Source organism: Labrus mixtus, chromosome 5 (assembly GCF_963584025.1).
Source record: "Labrus mixtus chromosome 5, fLabMix1.1, whole genome shotgun sequence".
Taxonomy (NCBI): Eukaryota; Metazoa; Chordata; class Actinopteri; order Labriformes; family Labridae; genus Labrus; species Labrus mixtus.
In genome coordinates, this window is record NC_083616.1 from 9,169,407 (window position 1) to 9,187,944 (window position 18,538).

Sequence of the window (18,538 nt, forward strand, 5' to 3'; positions counted from 1 at the left end):
TCTAGTGTTGTTTGTTGAATATGAGAAGAATAATAAGTAACCCTCTCTGTCTGCCCCCCACTTGTCTGAGTCAATTTCTTCAAAGCAAAAAACAAAATTGGAGTTCTTTTTTTGTCCTGAAGGTTTAAATTGGAGTTCATAGTGATAGAAATGGAGCGTCCGGTGATTGACAGGTTGGAGTGTTGTTTTTCTGCTGTTTATCCTCTCCCCTGTGTGCAGGAATCAAAGTCCTGACAGTCGCGCTCTGATTCTGGATGAGGACCAGAGAGCATATTGACGATCAAGCCTTGTGCAGCAGCAGCAGCAGCCGTCTTCTCCAGGCTGTTGTTTATATGCTAATGCTGGAGCCTGACTTTCTGTTAGGCTGCTGGTCGTGCACAGCATGCTTGATATTAATCTAAAATTCTATTCAGTTTGACAAAAATGTCACCTGTGATGATCTTTAGTCTTGATGAACTATGAGCTCACCTGCTATCTTTAGCATACATGCAAAAGTCCTTTGAACAACATTTATTTACTGTGACTTGTGGGAAGCTACAGGCTTGAAACAAAATTAGTTCCAGACTTGCCGTCCCTGTTTAAGAGTTAGAGGGCTCTTTGTTCTACAAATAAGTAATTTCTTTTCAATTGAGCCATGACAGGGATGTCCTCTCATATGTTACAAACTACCATGACACAGTGTCTTTAAGCCAATAAGGTGTGTGGACATTTTCTGATGAACTCCCTTTATTGTCCATTTCTATATTTACGGTGTTTTTTTTTGTTTTTGTTTCTATTAAATACTAAAAATTATGAGATCAAATCTATTTTTTAGCCAAGCATATAATATGGATCATGTTATGAACAGTGTTGTCAGTCCGGCCACAACTGTTTTCCATACAGTTATAACTCAACAATGGTTGGATAGATTGCCATCAAATTTGATGCAGACAGTCGTTGTTCCCAGATGATAAACATTTCTGTCCTTCTGCTCCCCTGACGTTTCCTTCTTCCCCATCAAGAGACTGACCTTTGTGGTGTTATAACTGTTGCACGATTTCCTGATGTTTGGGAGAATTCATTGTAAATATATTGGTGATCCCTTTACTTTTTTGTTGCATCTGGTTAAAATGTCAAGCGGTCTGTATGTTTGGGTACGACCTCACATCTGCAGAGCTAGTAATGTTTATTGTGACACTCCCTGCCTCATCTTTACTCTATGATATTGCTTTTAAATCAATAAATCAATACAATTATTTAACTGACAATGTAACATGGTGATACTCAACTATGATAATGGATGTGTTAAACATTTTACCTGCAAAGTGTTGGCATGTTAGCATTAGCATTTTATACAGCCTCACTAAGCCACTGGCATGGCTGCAGACTTTAATGAACTATATAAACTAAAATAAAAAAGCAACTGCTTTTGAATTAATCAATTTAAATGTTAAAGAGCATTAGAGTGAAATAACCTCATTTTCAATTGTGACACACAAATAGAAACACACACAAAGACAAGCTAGTTCTGCGGTTTGTTGTTGATGATAATAGAGATGGACTAAAAATGCTAAAGCTGCCTTTATTTACTGTCTTCATCTGACCACTTGTTTGATTTGGCACTTTCACTCTGTGGGCAGCAAGTCCTCGCTTAGGTAATGACCAGTAATTGAGTGTCCTGTTAATTGGCAGTGATGGTTAGAGAGTGTCTCCCAGATGGAGGGAAAAGGCTTCTGTTTCTGCTCTGAATGTGCCAGACTCCTGTGGGGTGAGAGCCTCACTCTTTATCTCCTCCTGGGCACCACCTGTCTTCCATTACTAGACACAGGATCTCTTCACCAACACCCTAATGTGAAAACGCCTCACATCTTCGTCAGTCTCGTTTTGCTGTAAGGCCAAAAGCCAAGTCTGACACCTCATAACAATCATTTCACAGAAGGGCATCATCTCTTACTCACACGATTTAGAGCAGATGATCCTCTACTACAAGCCAAGGACGACCTTCCTCTCCGTCTGCATCTTTCCCTGGCATTAAAGACCCATTAATGGACACCTCTGTAGGGCCATGCTGACAGCAGCTCTTGGCAAGCATTGATGATTTGGCTGATGGAGGGATGTGCAGGTGTAAAAAATGGAGGAATAGGATCCTGTTTTTCTACTGGAAAAATCCGTTCTGAGTACATGTACGCCAAATCTTGACCGTTTGCAGCAGGAACTATATTTTGCCAGCACTAACTTTGTTCCCCTTTGACAAAAGATGTAAAAGTTAAGGTGTACTCAGTATATTAGTTTTGCAATCTGGAGAGCAAACTAATTGGTCACCAGCTGTTGAAATGTAGCTAATGAACATAAAGGCAATGGAGAGCTGTTCCCTGCATCCAAAACAGCTCCTCCCTGCAGGATGGAGCGGCATATGTCTATGGCTCTGGCCCAGGATCAAAGCGGGAGACACACTACCTCAGCTGGTGACAGCACCTTCGCCTGTAACAGCCTGAGCTCTCACTGTGTGGGGCAGGAAGACAGATAAAGTCGAGCTAATCACCAGACAGATCATTCAGAGCCAGCCAGTGTAGAATTAGCACGATATGAACTTCTAATAACATTCAGTTGAGTTTTGAGCTGAGAAACTTCCAGAGCTTCATCTGGTTAGACTCCCTATACATTAGAGTCCACTGTGATAATATTTTCGATCACAAATGACAAAGCATCAACTCAGAGCTGTCATTGCAGCAGGGCACAGTATACGTAATCCAGTATGTTAAAGTAGCTATTCAATCCTTTCATGCATTACAGGTGAAGATGAACTTACTGGACATAATTGACCTGCTGATGGTAGACAGCCATGTGTGCGCTGAAGGATGAACCAGGGTACAATAACAAAAAATTATTTTGTATAATTACCTCATAATTATCCATCTCAATACCTTGATATTTCATAGGTCATTGATTTTGCATTACTAGGGGCATCAGGATAACACTGGATCTGAACAAATAGGACAGCATGTAATATTTTCTGCTCTAATCAGCTTATCTGGTTGGGGCCCAAGTGTGCAGACAAACAGACAGCCTGGTTCAATGTGAATTAGTTGAATGTGAATTTGTAATTTGATCATGGCAGGTTTGTAAGATTCTCTTTCTCTGTTGGCTTCTGACTGAGAGGGCCGCAGATGTGATGGCACGCCGCAACTCCCCGTAGACTAAAAGCGAGTGATTCTGGCAAAGTCATGAAAAAGAAGACGGATGCTCCTTTTCTCTTTTTCATACCATACACAGCTCTTTTTTTTGATTTGTCTAGTTTAACTTGTATTTTGTCTTTGTGTTTTAATAACTATCCAGTTATATGTATCTTAAAAGTTCAACTTTTTATGTGATAATAAGTTATGATGTAGCTTATGCTCTTTATTTAGTGGAATTGCTGCAAGCCTGCAGGGCAACAATTCTCAGTCAAAGCAGTCTGGAAACAAGGGACCAGATCAACATTGACTTTTGCCGGTTATAATCTAATTTCTTAACTGCCTTTTTTGTTTGCCGCTAGCTATTAACCTTGTTGAAATTATCATAAAACACAACCCAATCGTATTCATTTAAAAAGATAGTACTATTGTTTCCCAAGACTTAGAATTTAAACATACTACAGAGTGATATTTGGTTTTAACACAATCCAGATAACAGACATTTATTTAATTGAAAACATAAAAAACTTTCAGTTTTAAGAAAAAATGAGGTAAGGGCTGTTGTTTTTTTCAAAGAAAACCCAGACAGCAAAGAGAAGTTAAGGAATAAACAATTCTAATTTGAATCACCTTATTGCAGTCTGCTGTGCCAAGTCGTCCACACTGTGCCTGTTTCTGCTGCCAACAGTCTGCTTAAGAATAAACAGAGGCCTCCACTGTTTCTAAGGGCGATTGCTGTGCTCCACAAGTGTCTTTATTTTCATTGTACAGTTGCCCAGTATTAGTGAGTCCGTATTCAGGGTTCATTTGCTCTCCTTTTTGCTCCCACGCTCTGTTTGACTACTGCGTCCTGAGGGTTGAACACTCTGTCTGGCCGCTCAGAGAACAGTCCACCATAGCTCATCTATACGCGGCTACTGGCCACTCCGATGAGACTGAGCCTGCTGTCACACAGTGCTGTGTGTCTGCCATCCAGACACTTAAACTATACTCCAACCAAGTCAAGTCTGTGAATGTATCAGGATTCATTCAGTCCAGCATATTTATTTCAAGAAAATATGTTATTGACAAACTAAATATAAGGCCTTCTATTAAAGATGTTTGCATTAAACCTCACCTGACTGTAAGCTGAGTCAGGTTCTGTTATGTGTGTGACCCATACTCAATCTTTTTTTTTTTAAAAGCAGCTTGTGTACTAGCTTTGTCACTACAGCTTTCTTTTTCCAAAGCTTGCTGTTTTATTTATATTGTGAAATATTTGTCCCAGTAAGATCACACTGTGCTGTTTGTGAATCTGTCCTAAAGGGATGGATATTTTATGGATTGTTCAGATTAAGTTTTATGGGGGTGGGGCATATACTAAGCATTGAAATGACCTCTGTACATGAGAGCACCTTGGGTTAAGCAGAGGTATAGTTTCACTCAAGATCCTTATACAAATTGATGAATTGAAGGCAGTATAATCTGTCATTGATGTGAAATAATGTTTTCATTTCACTGTTTTGGTCAGTTTTTTAAGAAGCATTAAGGGGAGTCGAAAAATGCAAAGTAATCTTAATAATCAGGGAATTAACAATGCTATCATTTCTCTCTAAATCATCAACTTTTTGAGAGATTCAAATGTAATATTTGGATGCCCCCTGGTTTGTTTCGGCTCTTCTTGTAAAATGTTCAGTTCATGTCTGAGTCTGTGTGACTCCACCAGCTGTGAAACTCTTATTTCTTTCTGCACTATTGTCTCCGCAAACTCTCTGCATTAAAGCCAGTAATGAAAAAGAATAACATAGAGGATTAGCACAATACCTCATCTTTGTGGTGCTAAATTTAACGTCCACAAAATAAAAGAATCCCCTTCCCACACATACACTGCCCCACCTAGAACTGTGTAATGTGCGCCTGATGTTTTGGATTCTCTCCAGACAACAGTCACAGTAAAAGCTGCAGAGGTGATCCGTGTTTACGAGCAGTATTTTGTTACAAGGCGTTTACTGCGCCGCCATGAGAGATACGGGTTACCATGTGAACTGTCTGCAGAGGCATTGGCCAGCAAATCCAGCTGGGGATGAGTAAGCCTCCGTGTCTGAGTGGGCAGCAGCAGTGGGCTTCCAGCATTTGCTTGGTTGCAGCAGTAATCATCAGATGTTCTCTGTGGACCTTTAGTCAGCGAAATGCTTTCAGCTGCCAAAACAAGAAAATAAAACCTGTTTATTCTCTCATCATACAGTGGTGTCTCTATATAACCGGACATCGTCACAGGGATATGCATAGATCTTACAGCATTGCATAGCGCACCTCTTTATTTATCTCTGTAGGAGTCTGTTGAGGCTGCATGAGTCATTGTTTAGTTTCCATTAAGGTAAAAGTCTCAACTGACATCTTTGTGTTCGTGCAGTGGGATTATCAGATTTACAGTCCTCTCTCCGGAGCCTCTCAGACACACTCAGCCCGCTCGTTCAAATTAGCCCCCTATTCCAACAAGCTAACATTTTATTATAGATCCTAGTTTATCCTCTTTGTAGTGCTCCTGACACTCTCCTCTCTTCACTCCTTTTATTGTAGAGGCCTGTGATGTTGCTCTGTTTTATACCTTGTGATTTCCTTCATTCTTCTTTCATTATAATTCATTCTTTCCTTCCTCGCCTCACCAACAGTATTCCCCCTTCTCACACGTTCCTCCCTTTGTGCTCTTCAGTAGTAGCGTGCAAGACTCATAAGACATCAGCAGGCAGGTAGTGTAGCGTTCAGTGGCTCAGCGAGGTCAGGCCCCGGTGATAGTGGCAGCTTCATTTCGGATTCTGCACCGTGCCAGTGCTTGTGTATCCTGGTGGGGTGATAGAGTTTGAAAGAGAAAAAGAAAGAGGAAGAGGTAGAGGAAGTAGAATTCAGACTAGGCTACACCTATTAAATATCATTGCTGCATGATATTTAACATGCCTGATAGAGGACGCCTCGCTGAGGTCTTATACCCGGGACAAAATGCTGCAGAGCTGAGGAGCTTAGACGGTAAATCCTGCCTCTATCCCATTTTTCATTTTGCCCATTCTCCCTTCGTATCCTTTGTATTCATATCTAGGTCTCTATGTCTGACGTATCTCACTCGTGATCATACGTCTGTCCACTATGAATCTTTTTCCGCTCTTTTAACCTTTCCTCGCTGCTCCCTTGATTACATCTGTCAATCTGTTGGTATGCATGTGTGCCTATACTGTGTGTGTGTGTGTGTGTGTGTGGGAGAGATGTACAGGATGACCTCAGGGAGTTACTCTTGTTTTTTCCTGTAAATCTGTGATTCAGCAGTCCGACTGCATGTTATAGTGCATACACACACATGCACGAAAGCATGCACACATGCACACACTTTGAGGCTGCAGACGAGTACAGTATTAGCGGAGTGCAAGCATCTGTGCCTGCACACACAGAGTTAAGCTGTGGGGGTTATGTAACTTTCTTTGCCATTTCAAATGATTTGCTGTGTTAGACTAGATTGCTGTGTGTCTAGGCCCCAGTATGTGCAATATACTGTGGAATGCTGAGTGGAGCCTGTGCTTGGGTGTTGAGTAACAGAGGGGGAAGCCTTTATTACAGACTTTGACAGCTCTCAGCATTGTTAGACTTTCCTTTCAACCTCCTTAATGGCCGTTTCTCTTTCTGAAGCTTGGCAGGGGAGAACAAACAAACTTAAATAACAAGAAAAATATGTCAACACTACATACAGTATATATATCCTAAGAGATATATAAGAATATATATACTATATATCTCTAAGTTAGGAAGCCCCACTGACATTTTGATGGGCTACAAATTAGCTGTTAAGCCACAATATGTGCCCCAGTTAGAAGTGATGTACTGTTTGTTTCTGAGCGTAAATACTCCCTATTAAAAGTCAAGTGAATATTTCTTTGAGTGGCCATCATTTTTATGAAAATGTGGCTCAGCTGAATTGCACCACACTGTGTGGCTACATATTTCTAAAAGGATTAGCATACAGTAGCATAATTAGTTCTGAAAGAAAACCCTAAAATATTTTGCAAGGAGAACAGAGGTTGCTTTCAAAGTCCTCCTGGAGCAAGTCTTACTCCTGTGCATGTCTGTCTCTATTTGATATCTCCATCAGATATCTGTTGTTTGCATAGCATTGCCCCCTGGTAGAAAACGTGTGCAGTTTTTTTGCACTGCCATAGGCAGGATTATTACCCATCATTACGCATCATGCATATTCAAAACGACTAGGGATGAAAGACTGAGAGCTAGAGAGAGAGGGAGAGAGAGAGGGAGTAATGAGGTTACCCTTGCTGCCACAGATTATACGCAGAGCTTTCCCAACTACAAAAGATCAGAAGACTGAATGCTGAGAATAGGGTGGGGAAAGCCTTTGCTATTAATTAGTCATTGCAGAGAGAATGCTATAGTATGTAAACCCGATTTCATCAAGATGCTGCTGTGCATTTAACTCGCAGTGGAGGGTCAGCAAAAATAAAAAATGAGTTTAGGTAAAGCTTGTATGCATCACATGTTACTATTGTGTTCTCTTGTGGGAACTCTCCATGGTGCTGAATACTAAGATGGCTGAGTCCAGGACTCACAGCTGAGAATCTTCTGTTTCCAGTACTTGTGTTCTTTTGCAAAACATCTGCTAACATCATTATCATGATTAAATTATAGTATAGCAAATAATTCTTAGTTGCTGATCAGGTTTTTTGGGTGTATTTTGCGAGGTTGTTTGTTAAAAGAAAAGCATAGGAGTGGAAAAGCTAATTATAACTTTTTGGGGTACACCCTGGGGTTGTATCAGTGACAATCCATCCAGTGGATGTTGTGAAATTGGACAGGATAATAAAAAAATGTTCATCTGCTAGAGTTATGAAGGATAAATTAGAAGAACAAAGTCAGCAGGAGTGATCTTCTTTGGATCTTGCATATGTTCTGGCAATCCATCCAACATGTAAAACAGTTCAGTACTGGACTGTCTGACCAATAGAACACTATTGCCATCATAGTCATGTAACTACAGTAGTAAACCCAATGAATTGATTAATTCATAAAAAAAATAAAAATAAATGAAAGGGTAAAATGGGAAAGGTTAGATGAAGAGGAAATTTATGGTTGTAAGAAGCTTGGGCTTAATAATATATTTTTATTGAATGAAGAAAAGCAGCAGATCTTCATCATCGAGAAGATGGAACTTTCCAAATGACGTATTTTTGATCAATTATCACCATTGTGGTTTGATTAATTTCTTATGAGTGGCTCCTAAATAAATCACCAAAGAGAAGTTGTGAAGATTAGATCCTCTGCAATCAAACAGAATGTTAAAGTCCTCCTGCCTCATATCGTGAACCATTGAGGTAGTACAGATTGCTGTGGATGCACCTCTCTTGTGCATGCATTTGCATTAGTGCCAGTGAGGTATAAATGCTAGACCCAGCTTAAGGGGATGGTGCTTCTCATCTGTCTTCATCTGCTGTGCAGTAAACGCCTCCTCACTTATACAGGAGCTCATTACTCACAATGGCAGCCATTTGAATCTTTTATCAGAGGGATTTTTAATTGAACATTGGCAAATGTGCTCTAAACAAATGAGCCTCAGCAAAGCCTGTAAGCTGTGTGTGTGTGTGTGTGTGTGTGTGTGTGTGTGTGTGTGTGTGTGTGTGTGTGTGTGTGTGTGTGTGTGTGTGTGTGTGTGTGTGTGTGTGTGTGTGTGTGTGTGTGTGTGTGTGTGTGTGTGTGTGTGTGTGTGTGTGTGTGTGTGTGTGTGTGTGTGTGTGTTGGTCTGTGTTTGTGTGTCTGTGTGTGGCTGTCTCGTTCTGAAAACTGCCCTCATAAGATACCATCCCTCATAAGAGATGACAAGCTGTTTGTAAAGGATCTGTAGGATTTTCTCAAAGGGATTCATTAAGTATCGACATGATAGTGTTTAATGTGCATATGCAGACTTTCCTGACCATTCCCGATCTTTTTTGATTCTTTTCATATATTTTTATATTCTATTCAGTTTAGCTTGTGCTTCTTTTTACTTTGTAGTGAATAAGAACTATGTGGTTTAAGGTGATGGAAACCTCACAGAACGACAGAAGCATTCACCTGCAGTGGCTGATATAACTCGCAACTCAAATTAAAAAACAATTCATATATCAAAAATTAAAGTGGCAGTGTTTGTTTTGTAAATCTCTTTCAACAAACTGTTAGCTAGAACATTCTCATTTTTGTTCATACATTTTTGTAGAAAGGTTGAAGATCACTCTACCACAATTTTGCAAATAAACCTAAATTATATCCATATCATACATACTTAACCATCCCGTTAAACACATTGCAAATCATATATATATATATATATGTACATATATACATATATATATATATATATATATATTAGGCCTGGGAATCTTTGGGTGTCTCATGATTTGATTCAGAATCTATTTTCGATTCAAAACAATTCTGGATTCATGATTCAAAATCTATTTTTGAATTAGTAAATACTTCAGGATCTACTCCAGTCGTCTGTGAGACTGGCTGAATTTCTTGCTGCTCCATTTGGCATTCTACTGAGTTAAAGAGCTTTGAATTTTTTTTTTTTGATTTTTGGAAGTTATGAATCGATTTAAAATCTCAGAAGATAAGAATCTTGATTTTTACATTAATAAATGTTTTCCCCCACCTATGATATATATATATATATATATATATATATATGTACATATATATATATATATATATATATATATATATATATGTACATATATATATATAATCATACCTTAACTCTTTATTTGATAATGAAATATTGCTTCAGTGTACAATTATCCCCCCCCCCACATGTGTGTCCATGTAAATGTTAATGTCCTTACATGCAACAAACAGTTCAGCAGGATCATCGGTTGATCAGCTACAGAGAGAAGGGGTCAAAGATTTGATCAAACCAACTGTCACTTGCCAGTGTTGAAACACCACAAGGCTGCAGAGCTTGAAAGGGTCAAAGCTTGTTCCTCCCCCTTCCGCCCATCCTGTTCCCTGACCTTATTGCTCGCTGTCTTATTAGATATTGTTGGCACCGGCGGGGTCAAGAGGGGAACCAGCTGATGTAGCAGAGCAAACATGTCTTCCATTTGAATGGATTCCAATATGTTTCCAATGTCAAACCAAGCTGTGGGCGCTTCTGTCATGAAATGCACATTCATGCATTCTCACTTGCAGCATGTATTCTGTGCTGTGGGCTTTATGGTGGCTTCGCTGATGCTTATTTTAGTCCTGCCCAGGGCCACGTGGTGCCATGCTACCACAGTGTGTGTATGTGTGTGCACATGTAGCCGACACTGACACAGATAAAATCCTGCTTAATTCTATATACGCTAATCTTGGAACATCCAGCCACACTTTTCACTCCCCTCCATAGCAGGGCTGTTCATGGTACACTGAGAGAAAGAGAGCTCAAGCTGCAGGATCTGGTGGGTGATGTAACACTTTGATGTAGTTTGTACTGTAAGACCAGTGCAATAGTTGGCTATGCATTAAATGAATGACCATAAAAGAGCTGTTTCCCCTTTTTTTTAATGGGTATACCCTTTCCAAAAGTGTTAAGCTCCTGATTATAGTACAGCAACAAAAAGAATGGCATCCTCTAATTGGCTCTTGAGGGGGACATTGTTATTCTAGCAGAGCTAGTGGTGATGACTTTTCTGAACAACACTCATAGACTAAACAAGTCATCCTCTGTGAATGCTTTGGTAAACGTTAGTCACATTTTGTCTCTAATCTCATATCACCAAAAAACCTGAATTTCTTTTCATTGTAATTGCAGCTGACACAGTATTCAGCTGTCAGTTCAGTTAAACGGCTGCTTGATGGAAACATAACAGACTTTCAGAAAACTCAGGAGGGAACATGACGTGTCAGCTAGTCGCTAGTTGAACTATAATTACAAAGTGACAGAATGAAGTCTGCAGTTTATTTGCACACATAGTTAACACTTGTTTGATTGAGAAGGAGAACGAGACGAAGAATACAACTTTTTTTTTAAAGACCTTCTGGTGTACTGGAGCCAAACGTGTGACTGCTCTGCTATTGTGCTCAGTTTCACTGCTACCTTAAATGGAAGACAATCTTTATTAAGTGTATTATTTCTACCTGTGTCTTTTGCCTTACACAAAACTCTATACAGATTTGTAATCCTAATTCTGTTTGGAAACAAGTCACCAGAGTCTTAGGAACTTTAAAGAAAGGAAACATGAGAGATTCAAAGAAAGGCAAAGCTTTTATTTTGTAGCCACACTAGCCGTATCAACATTTGATTTTGTCAGGTACTTATGATTATAATAAAATCACTTCCAATCAATTTACAGATCTGTCAGCTTCAGATGCACTTTGTGTTTAGTCCAGACATTTTAGCATGCTAACACGCCAAACAAAAATGTCAAACATGGTAACCATTACACTAGCCAAGATTAAAAAATTCAGTATATCACCATGCCGAACAGTGTCAGCCAAAAATATAAATAATTTTATAAAACTATAACTGTCTAAACTGGGATAAGGTTTAGGATAAGGCTTGTATTTATTAAGTTATTTGTTTGTTTGTTTGTTTGTTTGTTTGGTCATTGTCCTTATTACATATGAACATTATTTCTTACACAGTATTCTAAGAGAAAAAACATACACCCTCCACATTTGAACCCTAGATTCCTTCCAGCCCACAGTCTATTTTATTCTGTCAGTAAAAACGTTTTGTAACATCTATTAGGTAACACCTGTAAGTCTGTCAGAGTCTGTAGCACAGGCAAGACAATATACACACAAACACGCACACATACTGTACATATGAAAAACACAGAGTAAATACTACTGAACAATAAGATGCTTCTGCTCTCTCTCTTTCTGCCTAGTTCAAACTAGTGCTCTGAGGTAGTGTCAGTACCTGACAAACCATCGCATCTTTTTTTTTCTCTCCCCAGGAGACTGAAATCAGTACCAGAAGGAAGGAGTGCGAAGCACTCGAGGCAGAGGTGAAGAAAAAGAATCAAACATGTCAGACTTTGGTAAGTGCTCCAAAAATATACCCCAACCTCTGAGTGAAAGGACAGGCTAAAATTGATTTGTACCTGAGAGCCTCGCCTACTATCAACACACACAAACATCCCCTGAGAAAACGAGGGACAGTCTGCTGTAATGATATCTTGCTTCTTAAGAGGTGATGACAGAAATTGAAAATAAGAGCAGTTCACTGCATGTTGCATTATTTGCCGATAAGGATACATTTGAGAATGAGGGATAAGCTTCACAGCAGTAGTTATATGACGTAGTAATCGTACACATTCTACAATGTAAACTTGAGTGGTATCCTCGGGCTCGGCTATATTGGTTTATTTGTATTCACATCAGTTCAAATAGCTCTGTGAAACACTGCTGCTCTTTGTGTGTACAGCAGCACACAGGACTTTGCATGTTTTTAAAGTAAGGTCACCGCTCTGAAAGGTTAGAGATGTTAGACAAGTCTTGTGTCTTCTTTTTGTGTTTGGTGCCTTTTTGAAGGACATTTTCTTACAATGTCCCAGAAATGTCATTCTGCCCGCTGGATGACCTTGACACAGGACAAAAGGCAAAGAAAACAGAAAAAAAAGGTTGGAGAGAACTTGCTGAGCATAAAAATATTTTACAACTCTTGCTTTGTCGCTCATAAAAGGGCTGTAGAAGTCCTATGTTAGGCTAATTTAGTGATTAGTTTGAGTTGTATATGCAGTGGTTAGCAGTTTCACATTTTGATGGATTCTTAATGGCCTGTGTCCCCAAACTTATTTTTTGCGCTGGAAAAAACGCAGCTTCAATTTGGGAGAACTTTTTCATCTGGATTTACTTTTGCTAGGTTATGAAAGTTGTCCCACAACACTTATGCTTCCCTTAGAAGTAACAGTAAGTCAGTTTTGAGAAAAATTAAAAACATTAATAAATTCAATTTGGGCCGTTTTTTTTTAATGGTGAGATAGAGTCAGGGAGAGAGAGAGAGAGAGAGAGTGGGGAATAAAATGTGGGAAAGGAGCCACAGGTGCGATTCGATCCTAAGCTGCCCGCTTGGAGGACTATAGACTCTATACAAGGGGCGCGCACACTAACCAATGCTCCAGCAGCGCCCCTAAAAACAATTTTAAAGCAATGGAAAGGAATCAAGTCCTTGCATTAGTAGCAGCTAGTCTATGCTCCAGACCTGCACATTGTACTCTTGGCGAATAAGTCTGGATAAATGAGATAAACCATGCAAAGAAAATGAGTAGTTTCCCCTCCACCATTGTTGCGAACAAAAATGTGATATTGGAAGTTCCACCCCTTCTTGATTTTGATTTGTCAGTGTGGGGGAAGTGACATTGATGAGCTCTGCAATGTTTTGAAAGTTGAACTATTGTGAGTGGCGCCACAATTGGTTTTGTTTAGGAAATAGGTGCTTCCAGTGTAAAAAGCACTGTTAGTGGACACAAGCCCTTATTGTCAGAATTATGAAGTGAACAAATAACAAGCTCTTCAACTGCTGGTGGTGCTGTTTATAAATGTTTATATTGCCACTTTGTTATTTGTTTTATGCATGTTTCGTACTTATAAATATAGTATTACACTATAGTAAAGGATAAAAAAAAAACTTGTTGGGGTCAGCAATCAGCTGTGTTCAGCCAGTTGTTTATGTTTTGGTAAACCACATCACATTAGATAAGAGGATTCATCAGGCTCTATGTCTTACTACAGGAAGACATCAAAGATGTAAATCACAGCAGAGATAAAGTGTATGTGAAGGGTTCTGGTCTGTGGGATTTCACCAATACAGTTATGGGAGCCCCACTTATCACTCTGACTAATCACTTCATATTATGTTCTGAGATGGAGCGCTCGGCTCAGCTTTTTATAGTTTTTTTTGTCTTCGAGAGAACGACGTCTTACTGCTATGGCGTTTCAGTAGAAGTAGTTTTTAAAGAAGTGTCCCCACAGGCTTTGACATTTTTTTTTAATTTCAGTCAAATTCACTAGAATTTTAGAGAATGTGTAAATGAAGAGATTTGTAGGATTACTTTCTGTGGTTTGAGTATGAAAAATAAACCGGGGTGTTGTACGACTGACAACAGCTACTCTGTCAAAGTTTCAAACTACATACATGCTTGGGACCTGTAGAAGCAGAAGTAAGCTCAGAGTCAGGCATTAGGCTTGGAGTGAGATTTTTCCTGTGAAAGGCAGGAGCTGGAAGGATTCAGCAGTAATCTAAATGGCACTGTTTGGTCTGAGACTATTTGAATTCATTCCCTTATGCCCCCAAGACCACTTCTTTAGATGAGCTGTCTTTGTGTGTGGCTCTCTGCCCTGGAATAAACACTCCATTAGGACTGTTTTCTCTGCTGCCCTCCTCTCACGTCCCCTGCCCAGAGCAACACTTCCCTCCTCGCCCATTGTCGCTGAGCTCGCTTACTCCCGGTGAAGCAACCCAGAGGACACACTGTCCCCAAATGGCGTGCAGAAATGGCAGGCTGGTCTCCACAGACTGCAGCACAGCTCTTATCTCCTCCCGCACTGAGCTCAAAGAAAGGAGACACAAACACAGACAAGACCAATGAACACTACAGTGAGGAGACGGCGAGTTGACAGTAATGTCACTCCCTGTTTGGTCTGAGCTTGCTTACCTCTCTGTATCTCCTCTGTTTCTCCCCTTTTCTCACTTCTTAGTTCACAGTTTTTAGGAAAGAGTGCACATACAAAATAAGGTATAGGTTTTACTCTAAGCAGCCGCTCTCCTGGTCATTTCTTATAACTAAACACTGACAGCATATCTACAAGAATATATGTTGATCTTCTTACTAAATCTTTAGAAATTGTAGCTGGGATCGATGCCATGCATCCTCACAGTTAGTTCAGCTGTAGTGTATAAACAGTGTGTATGTGACTGACAGTAAACACTACTATAGCCATCTGGTACCTCCACCTTCATGGGTATCGAGTGTATAACTACATATTTTCAATTTAAACGGGATAGATAGGATAGAACCAGTCAGAAGGTAGGAGGCGGGATATAACATTGTGATGCATTTGAATGGATCGTAAGCTTCAACAAAGCTATTCAATTGGTTGAAAAATGAGTAAATGTCCCTGAGTGTAGGATGAGTCATCAGACATTTGAAAAAGTAAACAATAAGAGAAAATACAGTTATTTTGATGTAAATGCTCAGATAATGCTTTATTGAAAAATATGTGTCAGAGAATGGCAGATACACGAACAGTTTACACAGGAACACTGGATTTAAACAGGAAAAATTTATTTTCCATGTCATGTGGACTTTAAGGCCGGTTACCATGGCAACAAGGATCTGCTGTGCAAGCGTTCCTCAAAACATGTATCAGTTCTAATCGAAGACTAATACTGAGGCAGACAGGAGGCTGACTCAACAGGTTAAACGGCAGGACTGTGGAGCTGTGCTCTCAAATTTAGCTCAATAATCGGGGTGAAAAAGTCCGCCTCTGTGGTCATATTAGCTTTCAGTCTGAGCACATTGGGAGCATCTTAACAGAGGCTGGACTGGCAGCTCTCATTGCTTGGACACATGGTGTACATTTTATGTGCATCAGCAGAAAGACGGATTCTATTCTCCATGCCTTTTTTCTGGTTTACATTTAAAGGGTACAGTACAATCAATTCACATGCTGTATGAAATTGCTGTGTCCATGTTTTGCACATCTTTCAGATGGCCTTGAACTCTTGAGGTTTTTTTTGCACAGCATGATGTGCACCACTCAAAGAGAGCACTGGTATTTATCATTTTGTGTGCAGAGTACTGGAAGCCCTTGTACTGTATGTAAACTTTTACCCCTTTACACAGTGCAGCTGTCATTTAGAGATTTGAACTTCAAAATACTTGAATTGCAATTTGTGGCATTTGCCCGTTCCCAAATGTACTTAAAGCAGACTTTATAACTTACTGCTCTCTCTTTATGTAGTCCCTTTTTAATATTATTCATGTTACATTATACTTTAGTGCAGATGATGTGGGTAAAGGAATAGGCTGAAAAGATTAAGCTGGTCATTAGAACAACACTGATAATGGCGGTGGTCTGTGCTGAACAAGAGTAAATGATGCTGCTCACCCTGAGTCCACAGAGCAGAGGGTAAGTGGGTGAAATGTTTGCTCTGCTGCTGTGCTAAATGGCAGAGTTGATTCATCCGTCAGGCCTGTCAAAATTAAACACACAGCTCTAGCACAGCAGGCTGAGTCAGACCATGTCTGGACAAGACACACGACAGCCTCTCAACTGCTTTCAGACGCAGGATTAAGCAAGGTACTCTGCCCCTGGCCTAATAATATTGTAAGTGTATTATTCATGAACCTATGGTGGCTTCCTGAGCATCCCGAGCAAATCCAAAATATCTTTAAGAATTTCCTGTTTGTCATGTTTCCTGGGTTTTTTATTTCAGTGTACCACATTTTCTGCAGACAAAATTATAATTGGTATATTACAGATAATGACATATATGTTTGTCAAAGAACGTTTTAAAACTTACTATATATGTAATGAGAGTTACAATGAGTCTTGACACCATCCAGTCTCTTAAGCATTACAAATTGGAACAGAATGTGCTGTATGCTGTGTGCATAATGATTTCATGGATCGTTGTATTTTAAGAAAAACTGAAATCCCACCTCAGCACAAAATCTCAGGTTTTCATCTGAATAGTGTGGTAGGCAGCTAAAAATAGGCCACAGTGTATTCTGCATGGAATTTACTCCATCACTGGGCTCACAGGCTCTCCATAAAAAAAATGGGCCTTGCCAAGGGATTATGACGTGTACTGATCTGTTTAAAGCGTTAACACATCGACAATACAGGACAAAGGAACAGCTGATTCTGTGTTCAAGACCATTTCGTATTGCAACGCAACGTGTGTGCCCTCATATCCCAATTCTAGAAAGGGATTTTAAATGAGGATTTCAGTCAATGCTTGTTGTAAGCATAAACACACAGTTATATGTGAGCTCTTGTTTTTTTGTGGGTTTTTTTTTCAGAAGCTGTTTGTCCTTCAGAATGAACACCTGGAGGCTTCGCTGGCCCACATTACTAATCAATCGAGGATCAATAGATATGAATAGGAAAGCCAATGCAATCTTATGCTTGTACGGGAAGCATTTAAATTGACAAGACGCAATTGATGCAGGTTAAAATGCCAATATTTTTTTGTTTATGCCACAGAAATTAAATTAATCTACGAGTAGCAGATCTCAGTTGTGACTTTGGTATTTTCTTCGGGCTGTTGTTGTTTGCTTATCACCGTTTATCTTCGACAACAGTTCTCCTCTATAGTGTGCACATACACTTCATTTATGCAGTAGTTTGTACAGTACACATCCATTAGAAAAAAAGTCTGATAATTAGTAAGAAGTGACAGTAATGTCTGTAGTGCTACTGTACTACTACTACTAGTAAAAGTGATATCTAAACATCCTTTGATACTCAGTGGATTTTAGCTGGTTATTGATACATGATGTTCAGTGTGTTTTTGTGAATTTTACCCATTTATATTGATATGAGTTCAAACAGTTCATTTAATAATATTTGAAATGATCCCTTCAATATAGAGTAGTGTGTTATATTATGTTGATTCTCTCTATTATTTGCATTGTATTTTCATACAGGACAACTAGCAGCAAAACTTTCTCAAAACTAACCTTTTCAGTTCTCTGATTGGATGATCACAAATGTTACATATAACATTAATGATGCCTCTATTCAATTCAAGTGTACCACTGAAAGTAATCAGGCATGCACAAGGACAAATACACTGAACCTGAAGCAGGAATTCAGACACCATTATCAAATTAGTTACGCCTGTGAATTTACCACTGTCACATTTAAAAATGTATTCTGTAAAGATGGCTTTTTGCCATGACCAACTCACATGTTTTGCACCATGCATCTCATGCTGATTCTTTCCTTATTGCTGCATCAAAGGAAATAACTTAAAGCTTTGCAGTTGGTTAGTGTTCAAACCCTGCATGCTTGTTAGTTTGGTGACTCGTGTCTCCATTTGCCCTCTGAAACATCCTTCATAAGTAAAACATAAGGCAGCGGGAGTGGCTGCATCACAAGCCATTAACAAGCACTGTATTTACTGTAAATGTATCATGCATGAGCTAGTAGGTTTCGTAGCTCCTGACAAGAACAACACTTGGCCTACATGATGCTCTAGCTGCAGTGAAGTGCACATCTCAGGGAACTCTGAAGTTGACACTGTAAATTGCATCCGTGGCACGCCTCATGGCTGTTCCTGCTTCCTCAGCAATGAAGGTTTATTTCTTCTACCCGCAGCTCAACACACTTGATCAGAGCGTGGGGATCTGTGTGTGTGTGTGTGTGTGTGTGTGTGTGTGTGT

General features: G+C 39.6%; 1 protein-coding gene across 2 annotated transcripts in view; it reads left to right on the forward strand.

The window, feature by feature from the left end:
* Positions 1 to 18,538, forward strand: part of rimbp2b (RIMS binding protein 2b) — a 77,758-nt gene that overhangs the window by 19,468 nt on the left and 39,752 nt on the right. For both annotated transcript variants that reach the window (XM_061037649.1, XM_061037650.1), the window contains exon 2: positions 12,101 to 12,184. The gene's annotated coding sequence lies outside the window, so the exon portion shown is untranslated. The remainder of the gene's footprint in view (positions 1 to 12,100; positions 12,185 to 18,538) is intronic.